At 42.9% G+C, this 18150-nt stretch overlaps 1 protein-coding gene across 1 annotated transcript in view; it reads right to left on the bottom strand.

Annotated features, from left to right (window-relative positions):
* The window catches only part of CARD11 (caspase recruitment domain family member 11), a 135589-nt gene extending 119064 nt beyond the window's left edge, over window positions 1–16525 (bottom strand). Inside the window, exon 1 of the mRNA XM_073361963.1 lies at window positions 16443–16525. The gene's annotated coding sequence lies outside the window, so the exon portion shown is untranslated. The remainder of the gene's footprint in view (window positions 1–16442) is intronic.
* Between the last annotated feature and the right edge of the window lie 1625 nt (window positions 16526–18150).

Genomic DNA, 18150 nt, shown 5'->3' with positions numbered 1-18150 from the left:
TCCCTCTAGGCAAAACCTTAAGTTACAAAAAAGACACACAGACAGAAATAGTTATTCTATTCAGCACAGTTCTTTTCTCAGCCATTTAAAGAAATCATAATCTAACGCATACCTAGCTAGATTACTTACTAAAAGTTCTAAGACTCCATTCCTGTTCTATCCCCGGCAAAGCAGCCTACCAACAGACACAGACCCTTTGTTTCTCTCCCTCCTCCCAGCTTTTGAAAGTATCTTGTCTCCTCATTGGTCATTTTGGTCAGGTGCCAGCGAGGTTTAGCTTCTTAACCCTTTACAGGTGAGAGGATTTTTTCCTCTGGCCAGGAGGGATTTTAAAGGGGTTTACCCTTCCCTTTACATTTATGACAGCATGTGTGTAACTTTCCACTGTAATTCTGCATAAATATTTTAAAATAAATCAATAATGGTTTCCTCCAGTGATAGAACATAAATGAAATTTGCAGGGAAAAGAAAAAATATTTTTAGTGAAATCTGTTGAAAACTGCATGAGGTTTGCATGGAAATTCTTCTCACCACTTCCCCTCCTGTTTCCTATAATCATAAATAATTCACCACCAAAATCCCCATCCTGAGCAGGGACTGAACAAATGAAATCAACACAAGACCTGCAGATATCTATGCACTTTGCAAAAGGCGTAAACAAAATTCTACTTAAACTAGATTTTCACTTGTTGGGAAACTTGCATATAGATGGAATTGTGCTTGAGAGACTGAGATTGATTCCCTTATCAGGCTCAGTAAGTTGGCCAACACAAAGCAGAGTGTTTGCAGTCAGCTCCTGTATTTCAAACGTGGGGAAGGAAAAGTAATTTCACAGAGATGGTTCCAATTCATGGTAAACATACGTTACTAAAACAGGTGAACAATTCAAACATCACATATTTGCCAAGGTAGAGGACTGGGCCAGGCTTTCTGCTGTCAACTGCAAGATGTTGCTCGACCTTCCTGCGTCTGTCTCATCATGCTCCAAAGATCTTGAAGGCAAAGAACCTTGTTACTGAATAATCCAGTTTTAGATCAGTGGAATACGATTTGCAATTGTAGGATGATGATGTATACTTTCATGCTATTGGTGTCAATATCACTCATCCCCTCCTCCCTCTCTCCCACGCAGTTCAAACATCATTTCTAGTAGAAGAAACAAAGCCATCTAGACAGAATACTGTTTCAGATCGGGGGAGCCTGTTGAGGCTGCTGCTCCTGCGGTGATGCCTCTCTGATCTCTAGGGGTTAATTTGAGAATTACAGCTTGTCAGTGGGATAGTGTCTTCTCATAGCAATAATAAATAATAACCACCAAAGTGTGAACTTGCTTAACTCTTTTTAGTTCTCATTACAGAGACACAATTATAGCACTGGCTGGAGACATGTACTGTGTGACAGGCACTGCCTCGGCCCTGTCACAGCATTGCATTCTCTCCTCACTGAAGTTGGTGTAAATCAGGAATTGAAGTCAATGGAATTACATCAGTGCTGAAGTAACTTGGAGGAGAATCAAGCCCAGCATTTGGCCACAGTGCATTAATTCTGACCTGCAGCTGCCTCTTTTAATCTACGAATGGGTGATACTGAAAGGAAAGAGTCAATAGAGATAGATAAGAAAGGAAAAGCAAAAAGAATATAACAATAGGAGGGAGGGAAGAGCTGTAGAAAGAGAAAGGTGAAAGGCATCTTACCAGAAACACCACCTTTGGTTGCTCACATTGAGGGTAATGAACTTAGAAAATCCAACTCAGGCCAGGTGTCAGGAAGTGGGACAAGTGACAAGAACCACCTGACCTGGAAAATGCATTTGAAAATAATAGATGGAAAGGGCAAAGCATGTTGCATTTCTTGTGGCACAAAAATTCTCCCTCATTGAATCACTTTTTTTCCTCAGAAGGATCCATGGATTTAGCCCACAGCCCCAGAATTAGGAGTCAACCCTCGTAGCACATCCATTTGTTCCTCTTCTCCCCCCATTTAACTGTGAATTAACTGCAAAGACAGCACATGCTCAGCAGGCCTTCCCAATGGAACCTACTCCAACTACTCCTTGTCACAGCCCAGTCCTCAAGTCCTGGGTTTTAACAACCTTTATTTCAGTTTCCTGATCTAAAACTTCTAAAATACCTCTAAACCACTGGTACGGCCCCCAATAAGCTCTTCTTGTCACTTCATTCTTGACTAGCAACTCCCTAGCTGTTCTAGTCTCAGGCCTCTCCTGAGCTATTACTGCCAGGCACGCTCAATACCTAGGGCTAGATATTCCCAACTGGTATAAACTGACATAGCTCCACTCAAAACAGTGAAGCTATGTGGATTTACATCAGCAGATGTTGTTTCTGATGTCAAAATGCTTCCTAAGGGCAAATTCATCATCCTGTGACTTAATCCAGACATGAACCTAGGTTGCCATAGATAAAAGGTTTATGCATTAAATCACAGCTGATCTACTCCTAAACACTGGTATAAACTCAAAGATCATTTTCCCCAGCATGTGCATTGTGCTTGAGATAATTTACCAGCAAGTTAGGGGAAAAAAAGAGAACTGGAGTTCAGGTCATTACATTATTCTGCTGTTGACCCTACTTGTCCCAAAACAGCCTATATGTTGAAGGACGCTTTTGTGTGTATTGTACTGGAGACAGTCATTACTGATTCATCTACAGGGCAAAAACACCAGTTTTGTGAGGCCACATTTATTGTGTGGTTTGGTATTATCTGTACAGAGGACCCCAAATCATGCTAATTGTGAGACAACTGCATGAAAACTAGGACTGTAGCAAGGTTCCACCACACAGTTACAACAAGGTTTTGTCCAATCTACACAGGCAAGACCAAATCACATTATGACACTATGAGGGGGCTATCATGTTATAATACTGTAGCTGTCCTGCTGAGTGGTTGCAGATGTTGGGGACATGCAGGTTGGTTTTCCATTGGAGAAGAAGTGGCGTCATGGAGGCATTTTTTAAAGCATACCTTGTTTTATTTAAATTATATACATCAGTTCTTGAACAGAGGTGGTCACAAATGGTATGCAGAAAACCCATCTTTAAGAAATCTCAGCCCAACATCAGTGCTCAGTTTTTAGGGAGCAATTCTTATTAATTATTTGCCATAAAAATTGACTAGATAGAGAGATGAAGGCACAGAACAAACTCTCTTGATATTGGCAAATGCTCCTCCCAAAAGAAACAACAACCCAAAACAATCAAGAATATAGCATTTCTTCAAAGACTCAACAACCCTAGCTGTTAACCATACCATCTGATGATCAAAAATCCAATTTGTGGCATAACCCGGTCTTTTGTAGGAGATGAGAGAAAACTGATGTCATCAAAGGGGAAATATCTCAGCTTTGTGAAAGATTTGCATGGGTAAATTCTGCAATTATTAAAGGTACCTCCAGGCAACCCAGTTAAATTCAATAGGGTTGCATGGGTATAACTCAAGATAGAATGTAACCTGCAATTCATAATCTATTCTGTACTCTGCCGGAGTCTGTAGGTGCGTTGTGCTGATATTTAGCTGTTCTATTATGAGCTTCTTACTTTGATATGAATGACATACACTGATGATAGAAAGCCTGGGGAAAGTTAAACTCAGGGGGACTGCAAAAGGGTTTGTTGTTTGTTTATTTTTTAAAATGACTTCAAATCCCTTCAGGGGTTTTATTTTGGGGACTAGGATTTTTTAAGGGATCCAGAAGAACTTGCAGAAAATATCAGCTGCCTATCTTACTTTCTGAGTTATTTTTTTTTCAAGCAGTTTGTTTGCAAGATAATTAAACACACGCCATGCTAACAAATTCTGTCTCTGTGGAAGCAGAAGTGAGAGAATTTGCTAGTGAAACAAAATAAAACAGTTGTAAAAGAAGATTATGGATGTCATCGGGTTGTGCTGCAGCACTGATCTTTGGGAGATAACACCAGTAGGCCACTCCTCCATCCCAAAGTTTGTGGGGGAGAGGGTACACTGATGACCATCTTCTGAAGTCCAGAGATAGCAGGATCATAGAATGTAGCAATTCATTCAACACATATGCACACCATCAGCTAACTGTACATATGCAGCATGGGATATCAAGTCACAATATTCAGCCCTCGGACCATGGGTCTATACTGGGCCAGGTAAGACTGCAGCTGCACTAAATTTAGGTAGGATATTTTTTTACTGTTCTAGAGCCCAGTGCAAAGTATCCAGTTGACAGCAGTGAAAAAATATATGCTAGCATGGTTAAGCCACTATAGTGCTTTGGTGTTACTGACTATTTGGCTGTGTGACATACTGGCAGCAAAATTGAAGGTCTGAATGAACATGGAGACTCAGTGCTCACTGGGTTGCATTTGAAAAGGGGATGCCTACCCTCAAGTCCATTGACCCAGCAATAGATATGCTCCAAAGCCCCACTGAAGTCAAAGAAAGACTTTCAATGGGCTTTGAACCAGGCCCAATGTGGGGAAATCCAGGAGGACTAATTCCCTTTTTGCTTCAGCAAAAGGTATCCCTGCCAGGTCAGAGTTTAGGATTTAGTTGATGAAGCAGGGTTAGGGGAACTCAGGACCGAATGCACATAAGAACTAATTTCTGTTTCATCCCAGGACAAGGTGATCCACCAGATGGGAGCTGGGGTACAAAGATGGAACAATATGGGGGGAAAACAATGCTGAATGCAGGGAGGCTGAATGGCCTTCTTATCCTAGGAGGGAGAAGTCACACCAGGTGAGTGGTGCAGTGCACTGGTAGAGAAGGACTGTGAAAGCCCTTGGTTGATTTTGCTTGAAAATTCCCTTAACATCTGCTTCCTTCATCTACCCTTATAAAAGTGATCCTCAGCACAATGACAACAGTGGCTTTTGATACATTGGCATCCTGTTTCTCTTCATCATTATTGTGAAGCTTTACTGGTGGGGAGGTGCAGTTATTGTCAGTCTTCAGCACTAGGTAAGGTGTGAAGCTCACCTTTTCTATCCTCCCTCCTTGTCTGTTAACAAGTGAGAACCAGCTTGTGCTGGACATGGCTGATCCAAAAGACTGGAGAATTTTCATCTCTCCCATCATTCCAAGCAACTATTTCTGACTTCCCTCAACAATCAGACAGCTCTGCTGCTGCTGCTGCTGCTGCATTGTTTGCATTTAGGGCTCAGTCCTGCAAGGTTCTGAGTACTCCCGACTCCCACTCAGCACCACAGACAAGTATTCAGCACATTGCAAGATCAAACCCACAGAAAGCAATACCGTATCAACTCACTCTCTCCAAGGTGTGAATCTGATCACAGACCCTGTGTGAAAGAGCCATTGCTCTACCCACCACCTCATGTGTCTGCAAAGCCTTTGCTGCATAACCAACAACAATCTCACCCTCACATTTTGAACCTTCTTCTAGCCAAGCCATTGGGCCAAGTGAATATAAAACTTTACACATGAAGAAGCAAGCAAGCTCTCATTTGCAATTTTCTCCCAGTGAACCCGCTAACACTGAAGACAGCGTTACAAATTCTCAGAATATTTAACTGCAATCAAGGGATTACCCTCCATCATTATCCTATAACTAAGAGAACAGGTTAACAGCTGTCACTGCCATTTCTAAATAGAGTACTATATAATTATGGGTTGTTAACGCACATCCCCACCACAGCATATCTGTAACCTAACACAATAACAGCAGTTATGTTTCACAAGACACTTTGATTTCTTGTAGTCTTTATGAGATTTTAGTAATCACAGTATTTATGGGAAGTGGGGGGAGGAAGAGGGTAAATCTTTTTCTTCTTCTTTTTTTAAAATTTTTGTTTACCACACAGTTCTTACAACTTTTCTGACATGCGAGAACTGCCTGGGGGAAGCCAGTCTCTAGCAAAACAGCCAGTAAGCAATTTATTTACTGTAACAACAGGGGTGTAGTTACCAAAAAAAAAGGCACATCTTACTTCATGGGTGTGTGTGCGACTATAAACAAGTGACAGAATGATGACCAGGGGCTGGCCTTTAATAACCCCTTTCCCTTCCAAGCACCCTAATTTCTTTTCCTCCGTATAAATCCCCTGACCACATACACCTTTCCTTTCCTTTCTTCTTTGGAATGTTAACAAGGGAGAGGTGCCAGCTGACTCTTGTTATTTGTGCCTTGCTCTCTGGCTCCTCTGGTCTGACAGCAGCTGTCCATCTGCAGAGGGATTTGCGGTGGAAAGGGACATCTGCCATGGTCTGTAACCCGAGGGTCTCCCCACCCAGCACATGATATGCCTAGTCAAAGGCCAAATGCTGATCTTGTTTGCCCAGTGCAATCCCAGTGACTTCAATATGGTAGCACAGGCTGCAAGCAAGGGTGACTTTTTGGACCCCAGTGGGAAATAACTGGGTATATGTAGGAGCTGCCCGTGTTGCATGGGCCTAAAACAGCATGAGCCCAATTGCCCTACAGAGCATAAAAAAGGTGCATACAAATATTCATGACCTTGGGAGGGGGGTTCAGTTTAACCCTCCTATCCCCCCACAAAGTAATGTTCAATAACCCTTTTCACTGCATGCCCCAGTAATGAGGGATTAGTTGAAGCTGCCGTAAGTTCCTTTCTATTATGACAATTCTTAAGACAATAAGAAGCAAGAGCCAGCACTAATGAGATTCCCATAGGGGTCTCCCCCATACCATTCAGGAAAAGTATCCATTGGCTGCAGCAAAAGGAACAATGCAGGCATAGCGTTTGCATTGGCCTAGGTGGGTAGGGCATGATGCAAGCAACTTGTCATAGGTGGCTGCATGGTTTTCCCCCACAGTAAAATGGGTGTTAATTACAACTATTACAGAGAGGCAGCATGAGTCAGTAGAGAGTGGCTGCCAGGTCCAGCTGGTCAATTTTTTTTTGACAAAACTTGCCCTTTTGTGCAAACTGAAAAGTTTCATGAAAACATATTGGTTTCAACAAAAATTTAAAATGGGATGATTTTTATGGTCGAGGATGGAATTTCTGGTCAAAACAAGAAACTGAAACCCCTGAATAGTCATTAGCCCAGTGATCGGAGCACTTGCCTGGAATGTGGGAGACCCAGGTTTGTGTTGCTGCTCCATATCAGGCAGAGAGAGAGTGTGTGTGTGTGTCACTGTGCCAAGACCTACAAGCTTACTGCATAATATATCAGAGTCTAGACTACAGTGTTCCCTTTGCTCCTTTTACAAAGGTGCTCCTCCTGAACCTGTCCCATGGAAGGGTGAGAGAACCCATCTCCCCTACAACCCTATACCATCTGAGCAAGTTAAAACTGCTGGCGGCAGCTTTAACTTGCAGCCTCTGTATACACTGTTTTACATGGCTTTTGGGTGCAGCATGTAGTGACCAGCATGGACCCCACACCTACTTTTTATTTGACACTTTCATAGTGTCCACCTTCCTAACCAACATGTCTCTCGTACGTACAAGTTCCAAGAACAGCTGTGGCCTCCCTCACCCTTCTGCTGAAGGAACAAAGGGTCTATCTTACATACCTGCCTAAATCGTGGGGATCAGCTATAGGTATTTTGTGAGCAGATACCCTGACTTCAATGGGAGCCAGACCACTTATGCTAGGGTGGTACAAACTTATGAATGTAGTCCAGCGTTTCATCTGTAGCTTATTTCAAGGGAGGGTCTTTGCTGCAAGGAAATGCACTCTCACACATATTCTCTTTCCTCCCCCAGCCGCCACTCACACTCTACAAATGCTCCTGCCTTCACACAAATCTCTTTGCAGCATACTAATTAAACATTTCAAATGGTTTTATCCATGGTTAAGCAAAGATAAAATTTTAATGATTTAATTAGCAAGCTCTAGGAAAAAAAAATAATAATGAAGAAAGGCGGGTGCAACTGTCCTGGGCTTTCAGTGTCTCTCTTTCATGTTGCATTAGAATTGCAGGAAGATGCAACACTTGACAACCATTCTCCTACTGCGCTCTGCAGCGAAGACCCCAGCCCAGGCCCTTGGGGAGATTGTACTGTAGTGAGTTATGCCAGCTCTCAGCTGTGTGTCAAGAAGGGCATCTCCCTAGCACGAGGCGGCAATTTTCCTGTAGGGGGAAAACAACTCAGCTCTCATTTGGCCCATTAGCCTTGAACTGAAGTGGAAAAGCCTGATGCTATTTTCCAAAGGATAAACTGAAAACAGGTTCTTTTTAACATCTCCTCAAGATTTTGGTATTTTTCTTTACGGTTTACTGCTTTACCCTCCCAGGCCTCTGCATTCAGGGCTTATTAAAGGAAATTCCAGTTCTGTGTTACATGTTTTGGAGGAAAAAACTAATTATCCTGTTTGAATAATTTACTTACTATAATTTGGATATTTTTCTTCCGCTTTGTTCTCCCTTTCAGATTAGTCTGTGCAAATTGCTGCACAGGTATTACTGACACAGATCACGATACAAAGGCTGTCTGAGTCTGCCTCTGGGATACAGCTATTCCAATCAACCCTTTCTGCTTCCCCTCCCCGACCACAGAGAAGTGATGCAATGATTTAATTCGCGATTGGTCCTGCTTTTGAGCAGGGGGTTGGACTAGATGACCTCCTGAGGTCCCTTCCAACCCTGATATTCTATGATTCTATGATAAGTCAGTTATAATATTCTTCTTCATAACATGCACTGTGCTCTAATATGCATATTGAATACCAAAGGCAGGCTAGGAAGGAGGGGGAGGGGCAGAGAGTCTGGATTGTTCACTCATTAGAAAGTGTCCCCTGTTCAGAGATGTTAAATATGCCAACAGGCAACCTCGGTAGAAGTCAGAAGGACCAACGATGTGCTTCGCTATTGCTTTAAGAATTAGAGAGGAGACCGAGCACAAGGAGGGCACAGAGAACATGCATTTTACAGCAATTAGAATTTCAGCCCATTGTAATTTATACATTTATTTAACCATCGTTTTAAGTTCAGAAAATTTGCAGTTGGCAGAGATCTCATTCTGTCAGATGCCACAAAGCTTGCTCCAGAAAGACCAAGGTTTTGTTCACAACTGGTTGTTAGAAAAAGGGGTTGCTGTGCAGTCGCTCAACGCACTGTGAGATCTATATCTCATGATAGCCACACTTGTCAGTCAGACTCCCCAGTCAGAAGGAATAGCTGCTACGGTCTATGTGTGTGTGTGTGGTTACCTACATAGCACTCATTTGTTTTGCGCTATATTTTATTGAATCCACTCTATTCTAGTCTGGTTCTTATACAACACCCAGGCGTGGTCTCTACCTAAAAATTAGACTGACCTAGCTAACATCACTAAGTGGGGTGAAAAATTTTGCACCCTGTGCAACACAGTTGGGTTCACCTGACCCGCACTGTGGACACGATTCGGTCAGCGGAAGACCTCTTCCATCAGCACAAGCTACCACCTCTAGAAGAGATGGATGACCTACCTGGACAGAAAAAACCCTTCTCCTCTGGCACTTCAGTTGCACAACTGCAGTGCTCTGGCTTTGCTGCTGCAGTAAACGTAGTGTAGATGCGGCCTCAGCACCATGATATCTGGGCACCACCTGTGCCTTTAGTCTGCACGCCCTTTGGAGCAGGGATTCTGTTCTACATGTGGCACATTCAACCAATTGTAAACCCCTGGATACAACTAATAGCACTATATACATTATTAATAATAAACCAATGATTATACGGGTGGTGAGGCATCTGGAAAGGTAAGAAGAGCACAGGGAGCACCTGTAGAATTTATATGAATGTAGAGAGAGATTGGACTGAGTACCACGAGTTCTACTTAAAATTCAAAGTTCTGGTGTTTGGCTTCAGAAGCAAACTGGGTATTATGTGTATATCCTGAAGTTCTTTTTTCCTGCACTTTTTTATACTGCTCCCTGTCTATGAACCGCATGCTTTTCAACACCATTCTTTTCCCCAGCGGGAAAATGACAAGAAGAAATAAGGTGCACATCTTAAAAATGTTGCAAACCATATTATTCTGTTCCACTTCAGCTGACATTTTTCAGTTAGTCTGTTTTGTCCAGCCTCCCCCTGCCCAAGAGTCAAAGGGTTTGATGTTCTGGAGCCAATGGAGTTATGCTGATTTACACTAGCTGAGTATTTGGCCTTTTATCTTTAAATATTAAGTAAACAAGAATCATGACTTATATTCCCAGTATTTAGACTGGATAAGACGACAGAAAAGCTTCAGGCCACACCAGACCCTTGTCGTCTGTTACATTTTTTGCTGATCTTTCTCCAATACTTAACCGATCCACAACATCCCTGTCATTCCTAGGGAGCCTCTGTCTTTCCCCCCTACTTTAAATAACCCACGTCATGCCTACAATTTTTGCATGAGAAAGACTAGGTGGGGTTTCCTTTGGAAACCCTCAGTATTAACCCTTAATCATCCGGAAGGATTGTAACACAAGGCATGTCCTCCCCCACAAAGGATAGGTGCACAATCTCAGCATTGATCCTTACCCTGATGACCTGGGGACTGAAACACAGGGATGGGGAATCAAAGTATATCTATCTTCCTAAGGATTTTCTATAGTGTTTATCACTGTAATATCTAATTATTACTACGTAGCATGGTACAGCATTGCCACCTTAGTTCACTGATGTTAACAATGGATTGAAGCTTGTGATATAGACAGGCACGCACTAGCCATTTGTGGCCTGTTTTTCAGAGGTTCCTAGTGTGACAGATTGACAATTTCCTGCAATGTCTCTGAATTAAGTTAAACCTTATTGAATAAGGGTTTATACCTTTGGGGTACATTGTATAAAAACTGCAATTGTGGATATGTTATTGTGGCATTGTACATATCTTCTCTAATAGGAATGGGGATGCTAATATATTTCCTCTGTTATCAGCCCTTTGGAGCCAACCCCTGGAAGGTGCACATATCCTTGTTCAAACTGGATTCTCCAGGGACCAATAGACAAAGAAAGGGTTTTTTGGATAAATACCCTGGTTTTAAACCGGCTCAAGTCCTTCTTCCTGATCCAGCAAATGGACAGGACTGCTGGTCCACAGAGGGCCACGATTCTTAGGTTAGGGTTGAAAAGGGCTGGGCATACTGAGGTCCCATCAGACTGAGTACTTATTCTGATCTGAAGCTAGGGTGAAGCGGTAGCCACAAGGAATCTCCCTTGGGTGGGGATTTGAAGGACTACTCCTGCTGGAATCCATGTTAGGGTTGCAGTTAACTCTAGTAAACATATTAACATGTGTGTAGGTTCTTTTATTGTTTTAAGTAAGTTTTCTCTGTAATGCTTTTTATCTTAAGAATAAAATAAGCTTGACTAGAAAGAACTCTGCGGTACTTAAAACTGTAGCAATTACATCTGTTGACCATCTCTGAAGAGAAAGCAAGTATGTGCCTTGGGCAACCTGTTTGTGCTGGGAATAATGCAGCGAAGGCAGGAAACTGTACAGCCTGGAAATACCTCGGTCAGAAGGGAGAGAGATGCACATCTCCACCCAAGAGAGGTGTGGGTGCCCTTGCTGGACCATTGCAGGGAAATACAGGTACAGTAGCCCTGTGACAACTAGCACCCAAAGATCTGACTGAAGCAAATGTGTGTTCTCTGCAGAAGAGTTGGTGAGGAGAGTTGGCAGGAGAGGAAAGAGGAGCCACAGAGATATAAAATATTTGGGATCTGTGCATTTTCTCTGGCTTTCCATATGAGTTAAAACACTGTGATTATTTTCAGTCCTTTTGAAAATGGAAAAATCTTAAGTTACAGGTGAGATTGACACTGATGAGAACATGGCCAAGGCATGGAAGCTCCACGCTAGAATTACTAACTACTTTGCTGCATAGGCATGGCCTGTTTTGAAGAATTAAGCTGAACAGAAGCAAACCATGAAAGTGCAGCAATATCTTTAAAAACGTCGAGCAGAGATTCTCAGAGTGGTGTTGCTTTAGTAAAACATCTATCGGCATTTCCATTATAATTCCTGTTTAATTCAACTGTGAAAATCTGCTTGGGACAGAGACTTGTGATTTAAATTCTTCGCCTGGGAATAAATTTTTACTTTTACACATTTTGAATATAAATTCGGCAATAGCTCAGTTAGAGGAGAACAAAATGGTCTCCTAGAAGTTTACCTGTTACAGAAGTTGGGAAGAGCTGGGGGATTTGCACATTTGAACAGTGAGAAAAATCCCATAACCACCCTGGCTGACTTGTGCATATGCATGATGCCTGACATGAGGAATTAATTCATAGGTTACTAGATATTCTACAGCTGTGTCAAGAAAGATGGAATGAGTAAGAAAATTCAATAAGCAAACCTTATGAATGAAACTATATTTGAACACTTTGATGAGCTTCACTAAGAAATTTTAGAACTTTTCCAAGGAATCAAGGTCTTGGTCTTTATCTTCAAGGCACTTACCAGTCTGAACTTGGGATACTGAAAAGATCACCTAAAGTCTCCAGGATGAGGACTGTGGTCAGCAACTCCATTTCTCTGGAACAGTGGAGATTTATGGCGCCAACGTAAAGCTCATTTGTGCAGGACTCAGAGCTTTCTCAGGGGCTGCTCTAAGATTACTTGTGGCACCTTAGAGACTAACCAATTTATTTGAGCATAAGCTTTCGTGAGCTACAGCTCACTTCATCGGATACATACTGTGGAAAGTATAGAAGATCTTTTTATACACACAAAGCATGAAAAAATGGGTGTTTACCACTACAAAAGGTTTTCTCTCCCCCCACCCCACTCTCCTGCTGGTAATAGCTTATATAAAGTGATCACTCTCCTACACATTGTAGTGTGTAAACACCCATTTTTTCATGCTTTGTGTGTATAAAAAGATCTTCTATACTTTCCACAGTATGCATCCGATGAAGTGAGCTGCAGCTCACGAAAGCTTATGCTCAAATAAATTGGTTAGTCTCTAAGGTGCCACAAGTCCTCCTTTTCTTTTTGCGAATACAGACTAACACGGCTGTTACTCTGAAACCTGCTCTAAGATTGTGAGGTGAACTCCCACAGGGAGTAAGAACCACCATAAACATCACCAATATTTAATTCTAATTGGGTCTTTGCTAATAAAAACATATGGTGTGTCATACATTAATTTAAAAAAAATCAAATATTCAAAAATATTGTCTTTTAAATCCACAAATGATTTTTCCCCTGAGGAGAGACTGAGAAAAAGAAAGATCAACCATACCTGACAGAGGGTAGTTATATCAGTTAGTGGACTTCTAGAAGATGCTCAGACACCGTGATGATGGATGTAGTATAAGAACATTAATAGAACAGAACAGAACCTATTCATCCTTAACTGATTGGAAAAACAACACACTCGTCCATTATTTTTAGCATTCTTTTCTGATCTCTCTCTGGGTGAGGGGTGTGATGTTGCTTCCCCTCCAATCATGGCTACAGAGTGAGCTGCACCACTGTCCCATCTCTGAGGGCAGGCCCCTCTCCCAGCCCCCCCAGCCCAGGTGACAAGCCCCAAGCTTTCACCTCTCTCAGGGTGGACTCACATGGTTCTCCCACTCAGACCCAGTCCTGGCTTACGGACCCCTGTATACTAGTGATTACCACCTCAGAATACCTGACTTAGGTTCAGTACCAATAGCTTTGCTCTCTGGGGCTCGTGAACAGTGGCATATACAAAGGCTTTCTGATTTTTGGTTTTAACCGATAAACACAGATAAAACTTGCTAATACATACCCCCTCCTGCACTCCAAACCCCTCATCCCTGGCCTGACCCCAAAGCCCAAATCCCCAGCCAGAGCCCTCACCCTCTCCCACACTCCAGCCCCCTGCCCTAGCCTGGTGAAAGTGAGTGAGGGTTGGGGACAGCAAGCGATGGAGGGAGCAGGGATGGAGCGAGTGGAGGCAGGACCTCGGGATGGGGCAGGACAGGGACGGGACCTCAGCTGAGGGGCTGGTCAGGGTGTTCATTTTTGTGTGATTAGAAAGTTGGCAACCCTACTTTGAGGGTATCAACAAGGGTGATCCAGTTGGTATAGTATACTCAGATTTTCAGAAAGCCTTTGACAAGGTCCCTCACCAAAGGCTCTTAAGGAAACTAAGCAGTCATGGGATAACAGGGAAGGCCCTCTCATAGACCAATATCTGGTGAAAAAGACAGGAAACAAATGATAGGAATAAATGGTCAATTTTCACAATGGAGAGAAGTAAACAGTGGGATCCGCCGGCACCAAGGATCTGTACTGGGACCTGTGCTGTTCAACATATTCATTATTTCTTTGGAAAAGGGAGAGAATAATGAAGTGGTGAAGTTTGCAGATGATACAAAATTATTCAAGATAGTTAAATCCAAAGCTGACGGAAAAGAATTATAGATCTCACAAAACTGGGTAACTGGACAATAAAATGGCAGATGAAATTCATAAGGGCAAAGTAATGTACAACAGAAAAAAAATCCCAAATACACATCTATAATAATGGGTTCTAAATTAGCTGTTACCAATCAAGAAAGAGATCTTGGAGTTATTGAGATAGTTCTCTGAAAACTTCAAGGGTAACAGAATGTTAGGAACTATTAAGAAAGGGATAGAAAATATGACAGAAAATATCATAACTTCACTATATAAATGCCTGGTGTGCCCACACCTTGAATACTGTGTCCAGTTTAGTAACCCCTTCTCAAAAAGGATATAGTGGAACTGGAGAAGGTTCAGAGAAGGGCAACAAAGAAGATCCAGGTTATGAAATAGCTCGCATATGAGGAGAGGATAAAAAGATTAGGGCTGTTCTGCTTAGAAAAGAGATGATTAAGGGGTGGGATATGATAGAGGTCTATAAATCATGAATGGTGTGGAGAAAGTGAACATAGAAAAGTGTAATTTACCCTTTCCCACAATACAAAACCCAGGGTGAAATTAGTAGTCAGCACCCAATGAAATTAATAGGCAGCAGGTTTAAAGATAAACAAGAGGAAGTACTTTTTCACACAATGTACAATTAACCTCATGCCAAATGCCATGGGATGTTGTGATGGCCAAAAGTATACCTGGATTCAAAAAAATAACTAGATAAATTCATGGAGGATAGGTCCGTTAATGGCTATTAGCCAAAATAGCCAGGGATGCAACCCCAAACATCTGACTGACAGAAGCTGGGAGGGGAAGACGGGTGGATCCACGGGCGCCGACTCCGTGGGTGCTTTGGGGATGGAGCACCCATGGGGAAAAATGGTAGGGGGGCTGCCAGTGAGTGCTCAGCACCCATCAGCTCCCCCCACAGTGCCTCCCACCCACTGCCGGGCCCCACCAATCAGTGCCTCCCTCTCCCTCCCATGATCAGCAGTTTTGCGGTATGCAGGAGGCTCTGGGGGGCGAGGAGGGAGGAGCGGGGACAGGGCAGGCTTGGGGGAGCTGGGGTGCAACGAAGCAGGGCAGGAAGGGGTGGAAAGAGGTGGGGCAGGGGTGTGGCCTTGGGGAAAGAAGTGGAGTTGGGGTGGGGCATGTGGGCAGAGCCAGGGATCATACACCCCTGGCACACTGGAAAGTCAGTGCCTGTGGGTGAACCTCTCAAAAACTGCCCTGTTCTGTACGCTCCCCTTGAAACTCTGGCACTGGCTGCTGCCAGAGACAGGATACTGGGCTAGATGGACCGTTGCTCTGACCCAGTTTGGCAGTTCTTATTGTTTAATTTTCTCCTTGTTTTTCCTAATAGCCCCTTTTGATTTAATTCCCTACATTCAGGAAACTTCCTTTACAGCTATTGGACAATGGTATAACATACACAGAAGATGTAACTAATACAGAACAGGCCTATGTCCTCCTCCCCACTCTCTCAATCAATTTTATCTTCATTTCTCTATTGGATTATATTGATTACTTTAGCATTTAAAACTGACAAGATCTAAAAAGAATTTAAAATACAAAATTTAAGGTTGCATGAAGGGACAATTGTGTCTGAGTTACCATCTGACTTTTGCCAAACGCTCAACAATCACTCCCAAAACATCTGGAAGTGGTTTACACAGAAGCAGATCAGAAATTGGATATTGGCTATCACAATGGCTGGACATATGATCAGCCAATGGTAAATTTAAGATAATTTTTTCACTTTCTTCTTTTGTAGAAATTGCTTTATTGGAGATTCTGTTAAAATGGATTACAAAAAAAAGTGTGAAGAGAGAGAATGGAATATTCCATTAAAAACCCCTTGAAAAAGTCAGAATGCACTTTTTCATATATGCACACTTTTTTCTCTTTCAGTCTGTGTAAGTGGATTTTAATTTTACTGCAGTGACTGTCCATCATTGCTCTCAAAACATTCTGGTAGCAGCATGAGGCAACACAAAACTGGAAATGACATAGTCCTGGATATAACACAAGTGTAGGGTTGCCAGGTGCCCAGTTTTCAACTGGAAAATCTGCTCAAAAAGGGGCCTGCCAGTGTCCAGTCAGATGTACTGACTGGACACCAAAAGTTCGGTTACTGTGGGGAGAGGGGAGGCGCTGGGTCATGGGGCTGGGGCTGCCTCCTACCTGCAGACAGCTCCTTGTCAGGCTGCAGCCACTCCTGTCCCAGTCCTGGAGCAGAGGGAGCCCACTGAGGTGGAGATGATCCAGTGAGGAACTGTGGGAGAGGAGCAAATGAAAGGTGTGGGACCTTGGGAGGAAGAGATGGAGCGGGGGGGAAGAGGCGGGAAAGGGGCGGGGCCTCAGGGGTCCAGTTACCAGCAATTAGAAAGGTGGCAACCCTAAACACGTGAGTGCAAAGTGCTGAAGGTGGCAGAATCCTGGACATATAGTATAGGCCCACAAACTTCTGGAAATTTGTTCAGGATGTTAGGCACATATGCACAAGATGCCAGAGACGCCATGTTCCAGCACACAATTCCAGACATGCCAATATTCATATGTCCACAGAACAAAAATGTGTAATAAATCCTGAACAGCAACTGTGCCCATTCACCATACAAACAGCATGTGTGTGTTTTTCCTCTGTCCAGGAATCTCATCGATAATCCTACAGATTGTTTTCCATTTCCCCTCCAGTATTATAATTTCTGCCAAACTGTTCCATCACCATAGAGCCTAATTGTAAAATGTTCGAACAAAGAATAAAGGGACAAACTTGCCAGACTTGACTTTGACTAGTTCCTATGTTCTTTGTCTAGGTGAGTATGATAGGTATTTCTTCTCCAGGCCTTAGTGGACTATTCACTTGGGGACACACCATTATTTGTCTCCTTCTACAGTTCCCCACAGCTGAGAGCTTGCATGACAACTATTTTCAGCAAACTAGAAGACTGATATGAGACTTTGTGAAGGAGTGTGAAGAACTGGCTGGAGCCTACAACTGGGTCACCTGGAGTGTAATCAATCAGGCCTTGTCCCACTCTGGGGCTGAGCAATTTAAACAGGAGCAGGAAGCAGCAGAGCACAGGAGAGTCCAGGCAGGCTACAGTCGGTGGTGGTTTCTCTCTCCGGAAACTAGTCTTCAGGAGTCTATTCAGTGACTTGGTTTTGTAGATTTTAAGTTTGAGATCTCTGAACCAGGGTCCTGATAAACTGTTTATTGTAATTATTCCTGTCTTGAAACCTTGCTAACCTAATTAAAGAGGGACATGCTATTTGGTTAATGTGTGGCTTCTCCTTGCCCCAACGGGGGGAAATTAAGGCAACGACACAGCTTTTCTGGGGATCCCTCAAGCAACCTCCTCTGAAAAAGCCCTTGAGGTCAATACATTCAGGCTAGAATGGACCCAGAGAAGTGAATTCCAGAATTGAGCGTCTTCCATGGAAAAAGTTCTGGCCTCAGCTTCCACATGAATACATCTAGAGACCATCAATCAATTAATCCATCTCAGACTATTTCAAATGCCAGGGTAAGACATGAGGAGAGAAGTGGTTTCTAAGCTACCAGGACCCACGCCATTACAGACGTTATACTGTAGATCCAAATCAAGACCTTGAATTGTATCCAAAGACTAAATGGATGCCAGGGCAATCTACAGAGAACAGGGATAACTTGGTCCATTATGTAAGTAGCAAGTGGCATTCTGTGATCTTCAGGTGTAGTCCCAATATAAAGTACACTGCAGACATCCATTCTGGAAGTGATAAAGCTATGGATACTTGCTGTGAGGTCTCTGGGGACTGTGATTATTTTAAAGGTAGAGGAACCCAAATTAATTCAAGGAAAACAGGTAATATTTCAAAATTCTGAACACTTAAAAAAGTTTCCTCT

Source organism: Lepidochelys kempii, chromosome 10 (genome assembly GCF_965140265.1).
Source record: "Lepidochelys kempii isolate rLepKem1 chromosome 10, rLepKem1.hap2, whole genome shotgun sequence".
Classification (NCBI taxonomy): domain Eukaryota; kingdom Metazoa; phylum Chordata; order Testudines; family Cheloniidae; genus Lepidochelys; species Lepidochelys kempii.
Note: the sequence above shows the minus strand (reverse complement) of the source record. Positions and strands in the feature narration are given on the sequence as shown.